Consider the following 18,919-nt stretch of genomic DNA (forward strand, 5'->3'; position numbering starts at 1 on the left):
TACAGTTAGGGCTTCTCCCCTGCTCTTAGCACATCACTGCCCCTGTGGAACAGCAAAGTTTCTTCACTCTGTCCTTCTTTCTCACTGTGACCAAACAGATTTGCTCAGTGTTTTCCTGTGGTGATCGTTCTGAACTGGACATGTGGCTGGAGGGAAGGAAATAACACCAACTTATGCAATGTTCTTATCTGTCTTTTTCTATTAGCTGGCACAGTTATGACTGGTTCCAAACATTTTAGATTGCAACTGCGTTCAATGTAATCCTTGATTCTTTTCTTTTGCAGAGGTAGGATTCTTCTGACTCTACCCTATTCGTGCCCTAGCCCCTCTCTGCCCCATGCCCTCTCCCTGCCCTCAATCACAGTCATTCTCAGGTCTGCCTAAACAACATCACCTGGGAACTTATTTAAACTCAGATTCCCAGGTTCTATCACATGCCTACTGAATTGGGATGCTTGGGGAAACAGGGTACTCAGTGAGTTCCCATTCCATGCACCTGCTTGGCCCCTCCTGTGGGCCCTTGCTGCCCAGCTCTCGTGTCTCATGTGCTCCGTTTTGTGTCAGGTCAGGTGGGCTGCTGGGCTCTGGCCACATGGAGCCTTGACGTTCATATTTGGCCTCAAATTCTCATTCTGTGAAACAGTATTTGGAGGCAGACTCTTTACTCCATGAAGCTGTTTGTCAGACCAAGGCCTGATTCCCAGAGTTCAGTTCTGTTGGGGTCTGGATTCCTGGCTGAGGGGATAGCTCAGTGGAGCGCATGAAGGCTAACGGGAGTCGCGGGTGCTGGTTTATCTCTATTTTAGCCTTTGTTTTTGCCTTTCTGACACTATTGCTCACCCCTTGGGGTTGGGGGAGAGGGTTCTGTTTCTAGAACACACCAAGTTGGCTTCCACCTGGGAGCCTTTGCATGACTCTGTTCCCTCTGCCTAGAACACCCTTCTGCTAAGTCCTTGCAAAACTTGTATCTGTTTAACATTTAGGCCCAAGGCAAGAAGTCCAAATGTTAACTCCCTACAAAGGCTTTCCCTGACCATGAAATATGCTTCCCCACTCAGTCTGCCTTGCTTTGCCCACAGACTCATCCCTTTTAGCCCTTATTATAGGTTCTTTTCATCCCAGCACTTATCCCTATCTGAATTCTTCTTTGTGTCTTGTTTTCTTGAATAGGGAGTTTTCTAGGAAAGAACATAAGCTCTGTGACAGCAGGGCCTTGCTTGGCACATAGTAGGGGCTCACTAATTACTTGTTGGATGAATCCCTCTCCAAATTGCTATATGAGTACGTGATGTTAGCATGAACCCTGGATTTCCGGATGACTCAACTCCTCTCCTAATTGTTCTTTTCTGAACCTGCAGATGTTATCACGTTCACAGCAGTGATTCATTGTGGGGATATGACTGCCATTTGGGACAAGGGTCACTCTTGACCAATGGGAAATAAAATCTATAGCTTTCATGTGAAGGTCACCTTTCATTTTCAGAGAGCTTATAAGGATCTGATTGTCCTGTGGGTGAATGATCTACAAGAGAATGGATCAATGAAACATAAAAGTGATGTAAAGTAAGCCCGATAGATTTTGGGAAACTCCTGTTTCCCCTCAACTTTTTTTTGAGTTCTACCAGGCGCTATTTGGGCAGGGTGATGGGAATTAGGGGTGTGCATCCCTCTGTAGGACACCAGGAGGCCAGAAATGCATGTTGGAGAGGTTTGTCCCATCCCATCTCACCTGAAGACACTGACCAGGCTTGACTAGTGGTGAGGTAATTTTTGCAGATCTGTTGCCATGAAGGCTAATGGAGTTGAGAGTGAAAGCCATCACTCTGTGTTTGCGATGGCTCCTGCTCCTGCGAGCGTTGGAGAATTTATTAAGCAGAGTCCTTTGGTGCCAACAGAGCGCTCAGCATATGTTCGTGGGGGTAAGATGTGGTTCTCCCTGCCTGGAGCTTGTGGTCCAAGTCATTCAGTCCACTGAAGGCACGACTGTCTCGCCACCTGGAACGGGCTGGCGTTTGGTAATGATAACGTGTTCCAGGTTTTCAACGTAGTGGTTTTCAAACCGCCCCGTGTTTCAGGGGCGGGCTAGGATTAGAACTGGGGTGGGTTTGGGATGCAGAGAGCAGGGTTCTGGGGTTTCTCTAAACCCCACTTTCCATAAAAGCATCTCGTTAAAAAATAATTTTGCCTATTTGCCATTTAAAAATAAGCGGTTTGTTCCAGATTTACAGCAAAGTTGCAGTGATAGTGTACATGAGTAAACTGGTTTCCTCTGTTATTAACATATTACATTGGAAAGGTACATCTGTTAAAATTAATGAACCAATATTACTGCATTATTATTAACTAAAGTCCATACTTCATTCAGATTTCCTTAGTTTTCACCTAACGTCCTTTTCTTTTCTGCCTTCTCTTTGAGATGAGTATTGCTCAGACTTTTCTGTGTTTTTGATGACCTGGGCCATTCAAAGGGTATTGGTATTTTGTAGAGTGTCCCTCAGTTGAAACCTTTCTTATGGGTTTTTTTTAAATATAGTTTATTGTCAAGTTGGTTTCCATATAACACCTAGTGCTCTTCCCCACAAGTACCCCTCTCCATGACCATCACTCCCTTTCCCCTTTCCCCCTCCCCCTTCAACCCTCAGTTCATTTTCAATATTCAAGAATCTCTCATGATTTGCCTCCCTCCCTTTCCCCTCTTCCCGCTCCCCATGGTCCTCTGTTAGATTTCTCCTGTTAGACCTATGAGTGAAAACATGGTATCTGTCCTTCTCCGCCTGACTTATTTCGCTTAGCATGACACCCTCAGGGTCCATCCACTTTGCTACAAGTGGCCAGATTTCATTGTTTCTCATTGCCATGTAGTATTCCATTGTATGTAAAACCACATCTTCTTGATCCATTCATCAGTTGATTGGGATTATGGGTTTTGAAAGGAAAACCGCAGAGGTAAAATACCATTCTCATCATATTGTATCAAGGGTATGCACTGTTACCATGCCATATTATGGCTGATGGTGATTTGGATTACTTGACTGAGATAGTGTTTGTTAGGGTTCCCCATCGCTAAGTTACTCATTGTCCCCTTTTCGATACTGAACGCTTTGGAAAGAAGTCAATGTGTACAACCCACACTATTGAGATGAAGGGTTGTACTCCACATCCTGCAGAGGGTAGTAGTTGCATAAATTATTTAGATTTTTTTCTGCATGGGAGATTTAACTTTTCATTCCTATTTATTTATTTACTCAATTACTTCTTTATATATCAGTGTGGACTCATGGATATTTGTCTTATACTTTGGATTATAATCCAGTGCTGTGTTATTTAATTATATTTGGTTGTTTAAGAATCTTATCCAGACAAATAACATTTAAAATGTTAAAATGTTAGAAAACTATTTTTTAAAAACATTATCCTCTTTTTATTCTCTTTAAAAATCCTATTTATGCATTTATTTATTGGGGCAATAAAGAACAAATTGTCACTTAGATTTTTCTTTATTTTTTGCAGGAGTAAGGTTAAAATATAAGTATTCCAGGTGTTTTTTGGAGTGGTGGAGGTCAAAAGGCATCTTTTCCCCTATTGTACTGAGTTTGCACTCAGTACTTTAAATTATTGCTGAGATCAACTCTAGGGAGATTTGTAGTCATCTGTCTTTTAAAAACTCCCTAGGGTGGCACCTGGTGCCTCAGTTGGGTAAATGTCTGTCTTTGGCTCTAGTCTATGATCTCGCGGTTCATGGGTTAGAGCCCTGTGTCGGGCTCTGTGCTGACAGCTACCTCAGAGAGCCTGTCTTCGGATTCTGTGTCTCCCTCTCTCTCTGACCCTCCCCTGCTCACTTTCTCTCTCTCTCTCAAAAATAAATAAAAACCATTAAAAAATTAAAAAAAAAAACTCCTTAGGAAGTAGAATAACATGCAGGGGTTGAAGAATAATGTTTGACCTTCCCATCTCTTTTTCTTTAGATTCTCCTTAAATAGAAACTTTGAAAAGGCTACTCAGCATCTTACCCTTACTGCTGGAAGAATGGTAGACTTGTTACAGGAAGCTTCATGCCAGTCTTGCATGCTTTCTGTTTTCTAAAATGAATTTCCTATGTGCAGCATTTTTCTCTGCTAAAGAATAAAATGAAATAAACTGTACATAAACCTATATATCACCTCTTTTTAAAGCATCTAATAGGCTAACATATATATCCTAACAGGCTTACTGACATGGCTTAAAATAAAAGCATCCAAAAATATTTCATTCCCTTTACTTCTTTTAATGTTACAGATTTTCTCATGTATTTCATTTGTCAGTTTTGTTCTAAAACTCGGGGCTTTAAGGTACTCTTGTTTCTGTGCCAGTTCACACACGAAGTACTTCAGAAATTGGCTTTAGTCGTAGGCAAGTTCTCCTTTCTTAAAATCAAATTGTGGGCAATTATATGTGGAGACCAGATGACCTGGCCATTTGGGCCAGGTATTGGTTAGTGGCTTAGTGTGAACTGCGTTACCCATGTGGCCCCAGGGCTTTAATGCCCCATTGAGGACTCAGTCTTCCTACAGAGGGTATGAGGCCAGTCTCAGCATGGCTGACCCCATAGTGGCCAAGTGAACTCAGGCCTGGAGTCAGTTCCCAGCAGAGTCAGGCAGCACGCCCAGAGCTGGACCTTGACATCTGGCTAGAGAGGCAGGCATGACAGGTTTACTGCTGCAATCAAATAAAGAGTAACAGTATTAATTTAGAACATGTTGAGAAGTCATTATTGTATTGCATGATAATAAAGCACAAGTTAAGCATAAAGGATAAGTACTTCACTTGATTGACTATAATTAGAATTATTTTAACACAGTGGGGCGTCTGGGTGGCTCAGTCAGTTAAGCATCTGACTCTTGGATTCGGCTCAGGTCATGTATGATCTCACGGTTTTGTGTTCAAGTCCCATGTTAGGCTCTGTGCTGACAGTGTGGAGCCTGCTTGGGATTTTCTGTCTCTCTCCTCTCTTTACCCCTTCCCCACTCATGCTGCCTCAAAATGCATAAATAAACTTATAAAAAATTAAAAAATACTTTAACACAACCAGATCAGACATTCAATTCTCCTTTCTCATCAAACTGGTGCCTATATTAATACTGTCTTCTGATTCCACCCAGGATTTTTTTTTCTCCATTTATTTGTTTATTTACTAAGCCATAGATCCTTAATCTGATTACTTCCATATAGTAAAAGTTTCATTACACTGTGATTTCCTAGGGCCAAGGACCTAGAGAGGCTGTGAAATCTGTTCATAACTAAAATGACCATGTGTTCAATGAGCAGGAATGACCAGAAACAATATAATTTTTCTCTTCTTTGTCTCAGCACACAAAGCAAGCTGGGTGTGGGGCATGGATGGAGAGACACTGTTTCAGATAAGGCTTGGGCTTCTTTAACCTTGGGAGTCTCTTCTTCACCACAGCCCCCAGAGCTGATGTGCTAGGGAGGTGTCACCGCCCCAGGTCAGGGAGGATGGTGACCCCCTCAAATGAGGGTCTTTAGGCCCTGAATTAGCCTGTGGCCTCACCAGCCACCCTGGAGCCTCAGAGGTTAGGCTTGAGGGCATTGTTTCCCCAACAGAGGCTTGGTTTTCTTCAAAAGGTAGATCCACTGCTTAATGCAGCAAAAATGAGTTTAGGATTCCATTAGCAGAGGATGTTTAAGTGATGGTAATTCACTGAGCAAGCTCTTATCATTCAGCTCTGCAGTGCCTCCTGCAGCACTGACTGGTCCTCTTTGATCTTATCCAACCTACTTTCCTGCCTTTGCTGATTATACAACAAAAGGACAGTCTTACTCATGTGTGGGGGAGCCTTACCTGGACTCGGTGGCCTAAGCGCTTTTCCCTTTCCTTTAAAGTTTCTTTAGGTTTCAAGTTTTAAGGGGTCAGTGATACTTCCATTTATCTATCGTTTTACAAGTGAGTCATGAAAAAATGGAAAATGGGTTTTCCCATGTGATGGCTCACATGACAGCCATCCCGAAACGTAAGGAAGAATGGCACATTAGGAGAAATAAGCCTTTAAGGATTCTAACGATTGAAAGAAAAAGAATAAGCTCTCAAAAAACGTAGCCAACTTCAGTCAATTTTAAATAGGAGGCCCATAATAAACGAGAAATTTAAAAACTTATTCACATTAGTAAATACCAGCTTTTTGCACATTAGTAAGATATTTCCAGATGTTTTGATCAAAAGCTGCCTACTTAAAAAAATGCATTTAAAAGAAAGATAGCTCCAATACGATATTGTAAATATCTTAAAATGTCTTTTAAGAAGTCAGCCTTTTGAGGCTGCCTCTAAAGCCATTCTGTGAGCATAATTTACTTCTTCACTGTCCTGTGAGACATTTGAGGTACACAAATTCAGTGTCTGATTGTTCTCCGTTCCTGCAGATCTCTCCAGTCCTACAAGCAGAACATCTGTAAGATAGCCTTCTTGACCAGCTCTGCTAACTCATCTTTTTGAAGTTACAGACTGAAAATGATCTGATTTGTTAGTTGTACAATTTGTCATTCTCAGGTAATTTAAGTACATTTTCTACAACACGGGGGTGTTTATGCATGAACTTAAGTGGTCTGTATTCACAGTTAGAGACTGTGTTCATGCTGGAAAGAACTCTGGTCTGATATTCATGATACCCTGAGTTTTGGTTTTGTTTCTGCAACTGACTTAGTGTGACCCTGGGCAATTTATTTCCGGAAATTCCATTAGTGCTCTTGTCTGTTTCAGGCCCTGCCTCCAGAGCTGGGATAGACGAACTGTAGTCCTAGTCACTACCCCCAGGGGATTTACGGTCTAGTTCAGTGGTTCTCACACTCCACCGCTCATCAGAATCCCCTGGAGGGCTCATTGGAACTGTGTGCTGGGCCTCACCCTAGAGTTTCTGATTCAGTAGGCCTGGGCTGGGCAGAAAATTTGCATTTCTAACAAGTTCTCAGATGATGCTGATGCTGCTGGTTTGGGGACCATGATTTGAGAACCACTGATCTAATGGTTTAGCTGACCCATCAGTAACCACAAATCAAAGATTAGTGCTGTGAAATAAGTACAGGTAATATGGACAACAGGGTGTGGAGAAGTGGGTCAAAAGATGAATGAGCAAATGAAGATCTAAGAAGACCTAATGGAAGCGAGAGAGGTCAGCAGGATCTTGGCAAGTAGATAAAGCCTTGACAGGTAGGGCGTTTTGGGGGATGCCGCCAGCTCGGTCCTTTGAGGCCAGGAGGAGTGCAGGATGTGGGTGGGAGCTAAGGAGAGGCTAGCACAGGTGATGTTGGTGTGGGGGAACAACCACCAGAATCAGGTGGAATTGAGAATGAGAGGATGCAAATGAGAGAGCTGGAAAGTTAAACGAAACATGTTTTTGGTTTTCGGATCTTGTCCACAAGGAAACAGCATGATCAGAGCCATGCTTCAGAAGGGCAACCCTGGCATTGTGATGAATGGCTTCAGAAGAGACCGTGGTTTCAGGACTTACAGGAGCAGCTTCATCTCCAGGCAGGAGTGGGGCTGGAGAAGAGTGGGAAGGTGGGAGGAACACAGTTGTGGGATGGATCTATGCAGAAGCCATCGATGTGGGAGTTGATTGGCTCCTGGGGATGAGAGAGATGGAAAGGTCAAGAGAGACTGAGGATTCAAGTCTGAGTGGTTGAGGAAGAGTGAGAGTAGCCGGATAGATTCCTCAGGGAAACTGGATTGGATGAAAAAACGACCATGTGGAACCTTGGTTTCTTTAGAAGAGCACTGGACCAGATGCTTTTCAAGGTCTCTGTTTGATTATTATCAATGTTTTGATTGCTTGTTGTCTGAGCATCACAGAATATATTTGTGTGAAAAGCAAATGGCCTGTATGTAACAGGCGCTAATTAATATATTTGCTAATTGGTTGATCCCAAATAATTATTGGCTCTAAACTATTTACATCTGTAAATAGTCTTCTTTTTGAACTTAGACTTTGGCTTATAGTTTTCTAAGTATATTGACTTGCTCTTCCTCCAATCTTATATAGTATGCAGGTGGACATTTTCTTCTTGTGATTCTATGTGTATATTTTAAATAACTAATAAAATATACTAGATATTTTAAATCTTTTTGGCTTGTTCTATTATAATAATCACAGCATATATTGATAATATTTGTGCACCAGCCTCTTTTTCCTCTGGATTATAAACTCCTTTTGAGTAAAGAACATGTCTGATTCATTTTTGTCTCTCTCACTGCACTCATCATGAGTAATTGTATAAAGGAGCCAGCAAATGTTTGAGGAACTGGACTGAACCACTGAGTAAAAGTCAATTACTATCTATTTCTTTAGTGAGAGACAAAATGGCTCAGGCAATAAAAAGTAGTAGTTTAAAGGGAAATGGAAACCCATGTATTTTGGGAGGTTGAAAGAGGAAATGATTCAGTAGACTTTCAGGACTAGAACGTAGATATTCATGGACACTGTAGGAACCAGAAGCAGAAGCCCATACAAACCAAGACAGGTTTCAGTTCAGTATTAAAGTAGCCACTGAAAACCTTGGGCCAGACCTTTCTACCCTGGATCTCAATTTCTTCATTTGTAAGATTGTGGGTATAGCAAACCACAGAATTGTATGCCTCTCTTGCATGCCCTTAGAATTCTAAGCAGGGAACAGCATGAGCAAAGCATCAGAGATGGAAAAGAGCATGCATATTCTTTGTGTCCAGGGTGTGAAATGCTAGGAAATGAAGCAGGAGAGGTCGCTGGAGGCCCTGTTTCAGAAGGCCATTCCTGCTCAGATAAGGGCTCTATTCTCTAGAAAAGTCTGTGTGAAGTAGTTTAATTGGGAATGCTCCATGGGAGCGGGAGTGAGGGACCAGGGACAGTCACACCAGGAAGCAGGCACTATGGAGTTGGTGATTGCCAGGGGCCACTGATTGCTTGATTCCATGGCATTGTCTCAGGAGCGGTCTGATGAAATGTATGTCAGCATGGCTCACCTGGAGAAGGTGAAGGAAGAAGCTTTTATTGGTTTCTTGTCTCCCACCGACTAAGGGCAACGCCCCTTGTTCAGACTGGCATGCCTGATCACCAGGTGGGCTCCCACGGGCACCTCATGAGGCAGTATCAGAGAAGCCTGGGCTGGAGGGGCCCTGTCAGTTCACACGTACATGAAGCTGGCCAGATTCTTCATGGGACTGGCTGGCATCACAATGGCAGGAATACGAGGTGAGTTTGAGAGGATTTGAAGCAGAGCACAAAGGCAGCCGACACAGGGAGCTGTCGAGGGGTTTCAAACAAAGGAAGCACCTAGTCAGATTTACGCAGTGGTGTGCTGGTAAATGTTTAACAGCCAGCTCTCCAGAAAAATAAATGTGTGTGTGTGTTAGTATACATATGTATGTATATATGTCTGTTTTAAAACTTCCTCATATAAAGGATGTGTAGCACACAATTTACAAATAAATAATAAGACATGTAATTTTCTTTGTAATAAAGTTCGTTTAGCTAATTGAGTCTGACAGGTTTCTGTGGTTTTTGCTGAACTCTTGTATTTATAGCCAACATATGGTGATAATTGATAAAAGAGGGTAGTTGATTTTTTCCTGTTACAGTATGGAGTAAGATCAAAGTGAAACAATGAAGGCATAATCCCAGAACTCCACTTGTTCATTAAGCATCTTTGTGAGTTGGATAGGATTAGAAGAATTATTTCCTTAACTTTTCATTTAATTTACAATATAGCTACTCTAGGCACCACATATTTTATTAACATTCTCTCCATCAGTTTTTTAAGCCTAGACAATCAATAAAACAGAAATCAAACTGCGATTTATAGGGTGTGTCAATGTCCATGTGAAAACCCTCCCGTTACAGCCAACTTCAGGTTATGGGGAGTAGATGCATAGGAGCACTTTCCATAGTATTTTCCCATATGGGCAAAATAGATCTAAATAGCCTCAAGGTCATAGATATTAATGAAATGAATTAAAGAAGTCAAGAAATGATGTATTTTGAGTACTTACTATCTTTGGTTTAATATAATTTATCTTACTGTAAGTTTACATAATGTAGCACTTCATAATTGTTATATTTAACAACTGAGTCGTAAAATTTTTGAAAATTTACCAATCAGTTCTCAGGAGCCAGGATGAGCCAGTCTAGCACATGGCTGGAGTTAAGAGTTTTAGAAGACCACTTTGGTAGCAATCTGTGGATATACTTTGAAAGGAGGTGCAGGGAAAAAGTGTCTGAGCTATAGTAGGTGTGAAAAGCAGAGCCCAGACTTGGGGAATGTCTTCAGACTCTGCATGAGGATTCAAATGAAGTTAGGTTAATAGAATGCAAATTTTACTGGTCTGCGTTCAAACGTGGATATGTAGGACCTTTACTAAGTCTCTTCCAGGTACTCTTGGAATCTTAGAGATCTCTTACCTGTACTTAGGGAGCCTGTGTCCTTGGCAGCCTTCTGCTTTGGCTCCTTTGTTGATGACCATGGGCCAAAAGGATTTGAGGGTGAGGCCCTAGCCCTGCCACAGCTGTGGGTGCCTTCCTGGAGCCTAGAATCCATGCCAAGGAAGCCGTGTGCCAGGCCTTGTTTTTCTGTTTGCAAATCTGGGGAAGGAAACACTAGAAAGATTTTGGAACCTGGTGTGTGCCTCACATGGCTTGCATAAATTTGTGTCCAGGAGCCTGAAGTTGCTGGGTATGTTTCTCTATGACTCACAGAGGCAAGAGAGAAGCCTGCTTTCTGCATTGCTTCCAGCAGCTGCTGACTGCAGGCACTTTTCCCTCTCCTGGTTTGGCCTCTGGAAGTCACAGAGGTCTGCCTGTCCAAAGACCCCCTTCTCACCTTATAGATTAGCTGGTGCAGATGAAGGTTTGAAGGCCAGGAGCCTCCCAGTCCATCCATACTCCCAGAGTGAATTTTTGGATCAATCAGCCCTCACTACCCTTACTAGAAAAATAAGGTAGAGTGGAGCAAGTGTGGAGATGGCCCTTGGGTGCATGGTGGAGCCACTAACTGAGGTGCGGAATATGGGGGGCAGTGCTCGCGTGGCCGGCCTGTGGGAAAGGGAAAGAGAATGGAACGGAGTTGCGAGGCAGATTTTAATTGTGCTCAGTTTTGAACTTGATAAACTAGGTGCCTCTGGAACAAGTTCAGTGGCCTGTGGGCATTTGGGAGAAAGAGAGGAGAGGAATGGCGACATTGAGAGTGATAAAGCTGGTGAAGCCATGACGGAGACAAACACCTCTCCTGCGAGAATGGCGAATGAGAGATGCCGACGGGAAGACCGGCCAGAGCTCAGAACCCCGAGGAACACCAGTGTTGAGGAGCGGTGTCAGGGGTGAGGGGCCCCGTAACCGGACAGGGAGGAATGTCCAGGGAACGCTGAACGGAAGGAAATGGCACAAAGGAACTGAGGCCCCACCGTTGTGGCTCATGCTGGGAACAGTGTGGTCCATTGTGTTCACACTTAACAGTTTCCCAAGTTTATATGTTCAGAGTTATGATTATGTTAACTCGCCTCCTTTCCTCCCTCTAAAACAAGGAGTCAGACTCTGCGGTATCATAAGTGACCCAGGGTCAGGAAGACATCTGACATGTTTGCACCATGTCAATACTTTGATCTGGCCTTTTATAGTCCGTGTGAGGAGTAAACAAACGTACTTTAAGCTAAAGGGAAATGTCAACTTTTTCCTGTTTGAGGTTTCTTGCTGTGTTTTCCATATTAATCACTTCATTTTCCTCTTGGTCATGGGCCTGATATTTTTTTCTCTCACATTTGTCAGCTGCCTGGTGTGTCAGGCAAGTTTTCACCACGAATAGAGCTCAAGCAGACAAGGCTACCACCAAAAGCATATGCCATCCTTGGTGGTTATCTTCACGAACATCCCAAAAGCCCAGGGCTACTGAACTGAATTATAGGCTGTGAAATGACCATGTGGTTTCCATTCAGCAAAAAATCTACTCCTGACATATTCAAGGGTTGTTGGTTTGGGAGACGTTAGATGACTCCAACATGGAAAGGCAGGACCTATCTAAAGGGATAGTAGAGTGAATTTCCTCCATCACAAATCTGTTGAATAAGTGGATTTGGATGTGACCACAGGCTTGCCATATGAAATTCAACTCTGTGGGAATTAAAGTTAGTGGCTTTGTGAAGACATTTTTTGCAGACTGTGAAAAATTTCTCATACTCTTTTGCCAGAGCATAGAAGCAAAGCACGGAGAAATAAAGATGGACTTCCACTGTAGCTCTTTGTCGATGCTAATCCTCTTAAACACGAGTGTGTCCTCTTGTCCATAGTGGTGGAATTAAATATAGCTATTCCTTATTGAGGCATCAACGTGAATGTGTTAGTTTACTGTCCTGGGAAGAGGAACACTGGAGGAAAAATTCCTTGGATCAGTTAGGTATTATGTCTAGCTACAAGTATCAGAGACCCGCCAGATAGTGGCTCTACTTGTCCTGTAAAAGCAGTCAGGGAGCAGGCAGTTGTGAGCTGGCATGATGGTTGCAGGCACCCCCAGCTGGTGGCTCTCTCCAGATCCCCAGTGTGCGCTCTCCAGGTTAGGGCCCTTGTCCAAGATGGCTGCTGGAATGCCAAACCTCATATTACCTGGCAAGCAGAGGATAGAGAGGGGAAGATGGACTTCCTGTCTCATGCCTCAGCGTTCCAATATTTCTGCTTATATCTCGTTGGCCAGAGCTGAGGCACACTGGCCTAGCTGCGGCATTGGGTTTAATTCACTCCATCTCTAAATTATTGTAAAATCACCCCTTTAAAAACAAACTAATTCACCTCCAATCTTCTGTTCTCCCTTTTCACGAGATTGGGAGAGAGCTTATGGAAGAGGAAGATTCTTTAGTTTCTTTCTGGATGATTCCATGCCAAGAGGGTTTTCCTCTGTGCCTTCTCAATAGAGGTAACTCCAGTATCATGAATCAGTCAGGGTTTATCATAGAGGCAGAGCTAGTAGATTGTATGGACTAAGGGATTTATTATAAGGAATTGGCTTACTCAGTTGTGGGGCTCGCTAGGCATGCTTAAAATCCACAGGTTTTGAAATTCAGGCTGTCAAGAAGAGTGTATCATGAGCTGACTGGAATGCCAAGTGGAGGAGCTGAAGCTTGGAGTCTATGAATTCAGGAAGGGTTCAAGGCTTTTTTGAGGGCTTTCAGCTAATTCCATCAGTCCCACTCAGTATGTCCTTCGACTAAATTCAACTGATTACATACCTTAATTACGTCTGCAAAACCCCTTCACAGCAGCACCAAATTAGTATTTGACTGAATACTAAAAGTTGTGTGTTTGCTTCTAAAAGGCTGCTGCCTCCCTTCTTTTCTCTAGCGCTTGTGAGAGATATCTCTGCCCACCATCTCGTGCTGGAAACATACAAGAAATGTAATTCTGGGGCATGTATTTAGGCTAGCCAAGTAGACGCATCACAAAGCCATCGTATGCCATAATTTGTCACCCAGAGGGAGAGCTGGGGTGTTTCCTCATTACTGATATTCTGGAAGGCGGAGGACTGATATGATCATTGGTGGTAATGTGAGTCTGGTATTGTGCATTTTAATTATTTTCCCTCTCTGTTTATCATAGATGTTAAAACTGTACTTTTGATGTTTCATTAAGTTTTGAGGCTATCAGCCTTTGTCAACTCATCAGAGTTAACAGAACTTAAAATTTGCTTTTAAAACTAATGGCAAGATGTCCAATTTTTTTCACAGCACTAATTATTTTCTCACCTGTACCTTTTTTTTGTCTTTTTGTAGATAGAAATATGAATATTTCATTATTTATTCAGGCCAATAATAGCTTTTTTAACTAAAGGAAAAATTAGTAGTATTGTAGATTTGTTTATAATGATCAGACTCAGATGCTCATTAATCTTTTTTTGGAAGAGTCCTCTGTATTCTTTTGAAAATAGTGGCTCTATTGATATATGCCTGACATACGATAAAGTTTACCTTTTTAGAGTATGTGATTCAGTGAGTTTTAGTATATTCACAAAGTTTTGTATTGATCACCACTAATTCCAAAACTGCTATTTTCTTTTTTTTTAAATGTTTATTTATTTTTGAGAGAGAGAGAAAGAGACAGAGCATGAGCCAGGGCAGGGCAGAGAGGGAGACGCAGAATCCGGAGCAGGCTCCAAGCTCTGAGTTGTCAGCACAGAGCTTGACATGGGCCTTGAACCCATGAACTGCGAGATCATGACCTGGGCTGAAATTGGATGCCCAACTGACTGAGCCACCCATGTGCCCCTGCTATATTCTTTAATATTAAATATAGATGTGAGTAGCTTTAGACAGTGAAGAATTTGAAAAACTTAGTTCTGTTATCTGATTTAAATTCACTTGAAAAAAGAAGTTGGTGATTATTTGGGAAGAGCAGAGTCGCAAATGTTTGGGCTTAATTTTGTGAAAAGAATACACATAAGGTCTTCATTATGGGATTCTCTACCAGACTTAAGTATATTATTCCCTCAGGTGTACTTCAGAATTGGGGCTTTCGTTCATTTGTTCAGCAAATATTTATTGAACTTTACTCTGTGTCATGCTAGTGTCCAACGAGGCTTCCTCAGAAACCTGGGGTCAGGTGTGTGGAGGGAGTGGGAAAGTCCCTGTGAGCCTAGGAGGCACGAAGGAGCTGGAGGTAGCCCAAGTGTGGAGATTTCATAACTGTGGATTTGCAGGAGGGAAGGGACTCTAGGTTTTGAGAACACATCTGAATGTTCCATGAGGAACCCAGTTATTGTTAGGGGCTGGTGTAACAGTAGATGGGCACAAAATTACTAAGGTGTCTAAGAAGTGCACATAGATTCTGAGAAGTGCAATGAATGTCGCTGCAGTTAGTGAGCTATGAATTGGAGGGTTCCCACTGCAGTGTGGTTTACATCCTTCCTTCCTATCCTCTGCTTACGCATCACCTATCAGAGAGGCCTCCCCTGACGATCTCTCCAAAGTAGGACCTTGTCCTGCTCCATCTCTTGCTCTGCTGTTTCTTCCGAGCTCAGTGTTGTATGTTTGCTGTTGCAGCCTCTGTCCCCACTGCTGCTAACGATGAGAGCCCCATTAGAGCAGATGCTGCACTGGTTTGCTGCGCTCTCTCCCGTGTAATGTCTAGTACCGTGCCTGGCACATAGTGCTGATAAAGATTTGTGGCATGCGTGAATGAGGGATATAAAAGAAGATGTGTGACTTAAGAACCTCCCAAAGGTCCCACCTCCTTAGTCCATTTATCATTGGTGGTTCTAAGTTCAACATATCGGTTCTGGGGGGACACAAACAATCAGACCACATTAAGACCTTTCTCATTGTGGCAGTCATGTGGCTTTATACATACATCCTCTCTACCTCGCTCTCTCTTTCTCTGCCCCGCACCAGGATTCTCAGTGCCAGACCACGCCATGTGCTCTCTCTAGTTTGAGGGCTCTTTGAGTAAGATGCTTTTCTTCCCTTGTCCACTTACAGAAAAAAACATCCCACGCCTTTCTGGAGTCTTCCCTGACCACCCATTTTCCTTGCATGCAGGATCACTTCTGCCCCCTCTGTTGTTTGCACAGCCCTTTCATGCCCAGCTTCGTGGGTGCACAGTATACTTTTGTTGTTGGGCCACATAGACAGCCTCCTCTGTGAGTTTGCCAGCTTTTTGAGGACAGTGCCTGTTTTACTCATTTTTGAATCCCCAGTGCCTAGCAGAGTGCATAGCAGAGAGTAGGTTATCAGGAGATACTGGATGGAAGAAATAAAATTCAAGTAAGCAGTCTTACTAATGGATGCAAACCAATCTCTGTAAATGCCTGCAGAGAATTTTAAGTGCAGACAGAACCTTGGACTTGACAGTAGAAGTATATAAATAGAACTCGAGGAAGTGAGAGTGCCCTTGGTACTGAGGTGTTTTTGTGTCTGTGGAGAACCACGAATCAGCAAATGTGTCAAAGCTGTTTTTGTCCAGGACTGAACTGAGTTCCATCCTCATTTTGAGGGTGCTTTCCTGGGTCAGTGTTCAGGAGACGTGAAAAGATTTTTTTTAGAATCATTCAAAGAATGTGTAATTAAAGTTTGTTACTTTGTTCTGTTTGTTGCTCTCTTGTTTTTATCTGTTGGCTTTGTTCTTATTTGGGATGTTAATGAGAGGCAGGCTGTTAGAAACAGCAAAGGCAAGCTGTTGGGTTTCTTGAGGTACTCAGTGAGTGAATTCTGCTGTGTGAGTGCTGGGAGACTCCTGTGCAGTAAGGGAAGGTTCACCCCGCCGCCTCCCTGGCGTGGTCAGCCTGTGGACCTGGCCTGGCTTCTCGGCAGTTGGTAAACTGATAATCCTGTTTCTATCACCCATCTCATCAATTTACAGGTCTGCAGATCTTTTGCTCCTCATAAAGAGAAAATGCAGGTACACTCACAAACACAAAGGTTCCTTTTGTTCTTCAGGCTGGCTGTCATAATAATTAAAAAAATTTTTTTCTTTTTTTAGTCTACATTCGTTCTTTTATTATCTGAATTTCATTTGATAATGAGAGAAAAGATATTCCCTTTTCCCAATTGAGAATCCAGGACAATGAATTTGCAGAACTTCCTAGGAAGTGTCTGCTCTCAGCCTGTATCAACCTGTTTATACTGGAACCACCACTTCTCCCTCCCAGAAATACCATGAGTGCCAAACACCACATCCATGACTACCATACCATGAACACTAAAAAGGGACAGATGTCCTTAATTTTATTGTCTGGGCATGTTGACATCAAATATAACATGCAAATATGCTTTAGATTCCTTTCCTGGTATATAAATTCATAACATTCTCACTTAGGTTAATATTATGGTTGTGAGGTTTTTCTTGGGTGCTGCATATTGTCCTCTGTTCTTGCAATGTGAGAGAAGCATCAGCCACTTGGGGGCACCCAGGTATTTATTTAATGAAAAAAAAAACCCAGCAGGAATTACCAAAGAAAGTAATTTGATCTTAATAAAAAAAAGGTAAAAATACTCAGTGCAGATCGACCATTTCAACATAACTACTTGGAAAGTCCATCTGTGTTGAACACAGATGATCATATTCTAAGGAAGGAAGTTCACCAGACAGCCTAATTTACTGTATACAGAGTCAGTAAAACCGTAGCCAGGTTCCTATTAGTAGGTACTTCTGCACAGGCCTGCAGCCATGGGCATCTCAGAGGGGTTTAGCAGTGGAAAAGCAGAATGAGCCATGAGAATTCAATTGTGAGCTTCCCCAGGACCAAGACCACGTTTTCTCATTCTGTGGGGTATGCTGGGTGCCTAGCGTTCTGCTGGAGATGTGCATTCGATGACTGTTTGTTCAGTGAGTGGCTGGATGGAGGCTTTGGATGAATGTATAAGGAACAAAGAGTGAGTGGACAGGGGATGGAAGATTTAAAGCAATGATGACCTGTTAATAAAGGGTTTAATTAGCAAGAGATGTAACCACAAGGCAATGAGTGTATTGTAAGATATATTTGCCTAGCTAGAATGTTTGCATGGGAGACCAGAATTGGCAGGGAAATTCCCATGTTACCTATTCTAGTTGATATTTTGTCAGGTTGAGCTTTGTATTATATATGTTATATGTATGTGTGTGTGTGTGTGTATATATATATATATATATATATATGACTTGTTCATTTGCATTTTGAGTATGTAATCAAACATCACAGAAGCTCAAATACCATGAATGCTTAAATTATAATTTTTAGGGTACCATTCAACATAAATTTATGATTATAATATAGCTTTGAGGCATAGGAGATTCTGAAATGCCTTTTGACTCCTTAAATAATATTTAATTATGTTAAGCATTTTTAGCATTCTTACTTCTTTACCCTATTCTAATTCCTTGAGAATTCAAGGCCCAAGTAACTGCTTATATGGCTGAGTTGCTTTATTAATCCTCGGCCCAGTAATGGAAGGTCGGTTTTACCAGCCATTCGAGATTGGCTCCAGCCTGGTTCTAGCTTCTGGAATATTTTCTTTAGCTCTGTGGCTTCCAAAATACACTATCATTAGTTCAGCCAGGGGTTGAATGATCCCTACACTTCTGCTAGAAATCAAACTCACTGGGGACTGATGAAGACCAGGATGTTATTTTACTTATTTAAGAAGCTGTTCTTTCTGTGTAGTTCTGATAGTTTATTGGTAGTTAGCATATTCTTATACTAGGAAAATGTGCTCTGAAAACTGCACTAAGGTCACAAGGGTCCTTGGAGGGCACACAGCAGAGGGAGCCTGACGGCCTTGATCCTGAAGCACCATTGCCACCTTGGGAGTTCAATCCCAGAAGCATTTATTGAGTGTCTGTCGCATGTAAAGGAAAGGGAACCATGGCTGTTGAATCCTTTCTATGCAGCAAGCATTGTGCTTGGCGCTTTTCAACACTTGATTTTAACATGCTTGTGGCACTTAAGTCACTGTGGAATACATAGGGCTGAAAGGAGCAGCTTCGTCTTTAAGGACATTCTAGACCCGTGTTGTCCAGTTTGACATGGACATGGGTGGATATCATGCACTTGAAATGTGACCAGTCCAAACTGAAGTGTGTTCTGAGTGTAAAATGTATACTGGGTTTCTAAGATCGAGTACCAAAGAAATGTAAAATATCTCCTTAATAATTTTTGTGTGGATCATATGTTGAAATTACATAGTATTTTGGATAAATTAGGTTAAATAAAATGTCATTAAATCATTTTCACTTGTTTATTTTTACTTTTTAAAAATAAACTTTTACTTTTTAAAAAGTGAGAGAGAGAGAGAGAGAGAGCGAGCGAGCATGAGTGCAAGTGGGGAGAGGGGCAGAGAGAGGGAGACAGAATCCTGAGCTGGCACCATGCTGTCAGCACTAAGCCCGTTGCAGGGCTTGATTTCACTGAGCCACCCAGGCACCCCTTTTTTTACTTTTTAATGTGACCA

Source organism: Suricata suricatta, chromosome 5, assembly GCF_006229205.1.
Source record: "Suricata suricatta isolate VVHF042 chromosome 5, meerkat_22Aug2017_6uvM2_HiC, whole genome shotgun sequence".
In the NCBI taxonomy this organism is placed as follows: domain Eukaryota; kingdom Metazoa; phylum Chordata; class Mammalia; order Carnivora; family Herpestidae; genus Suricata; species Suricata suricatta.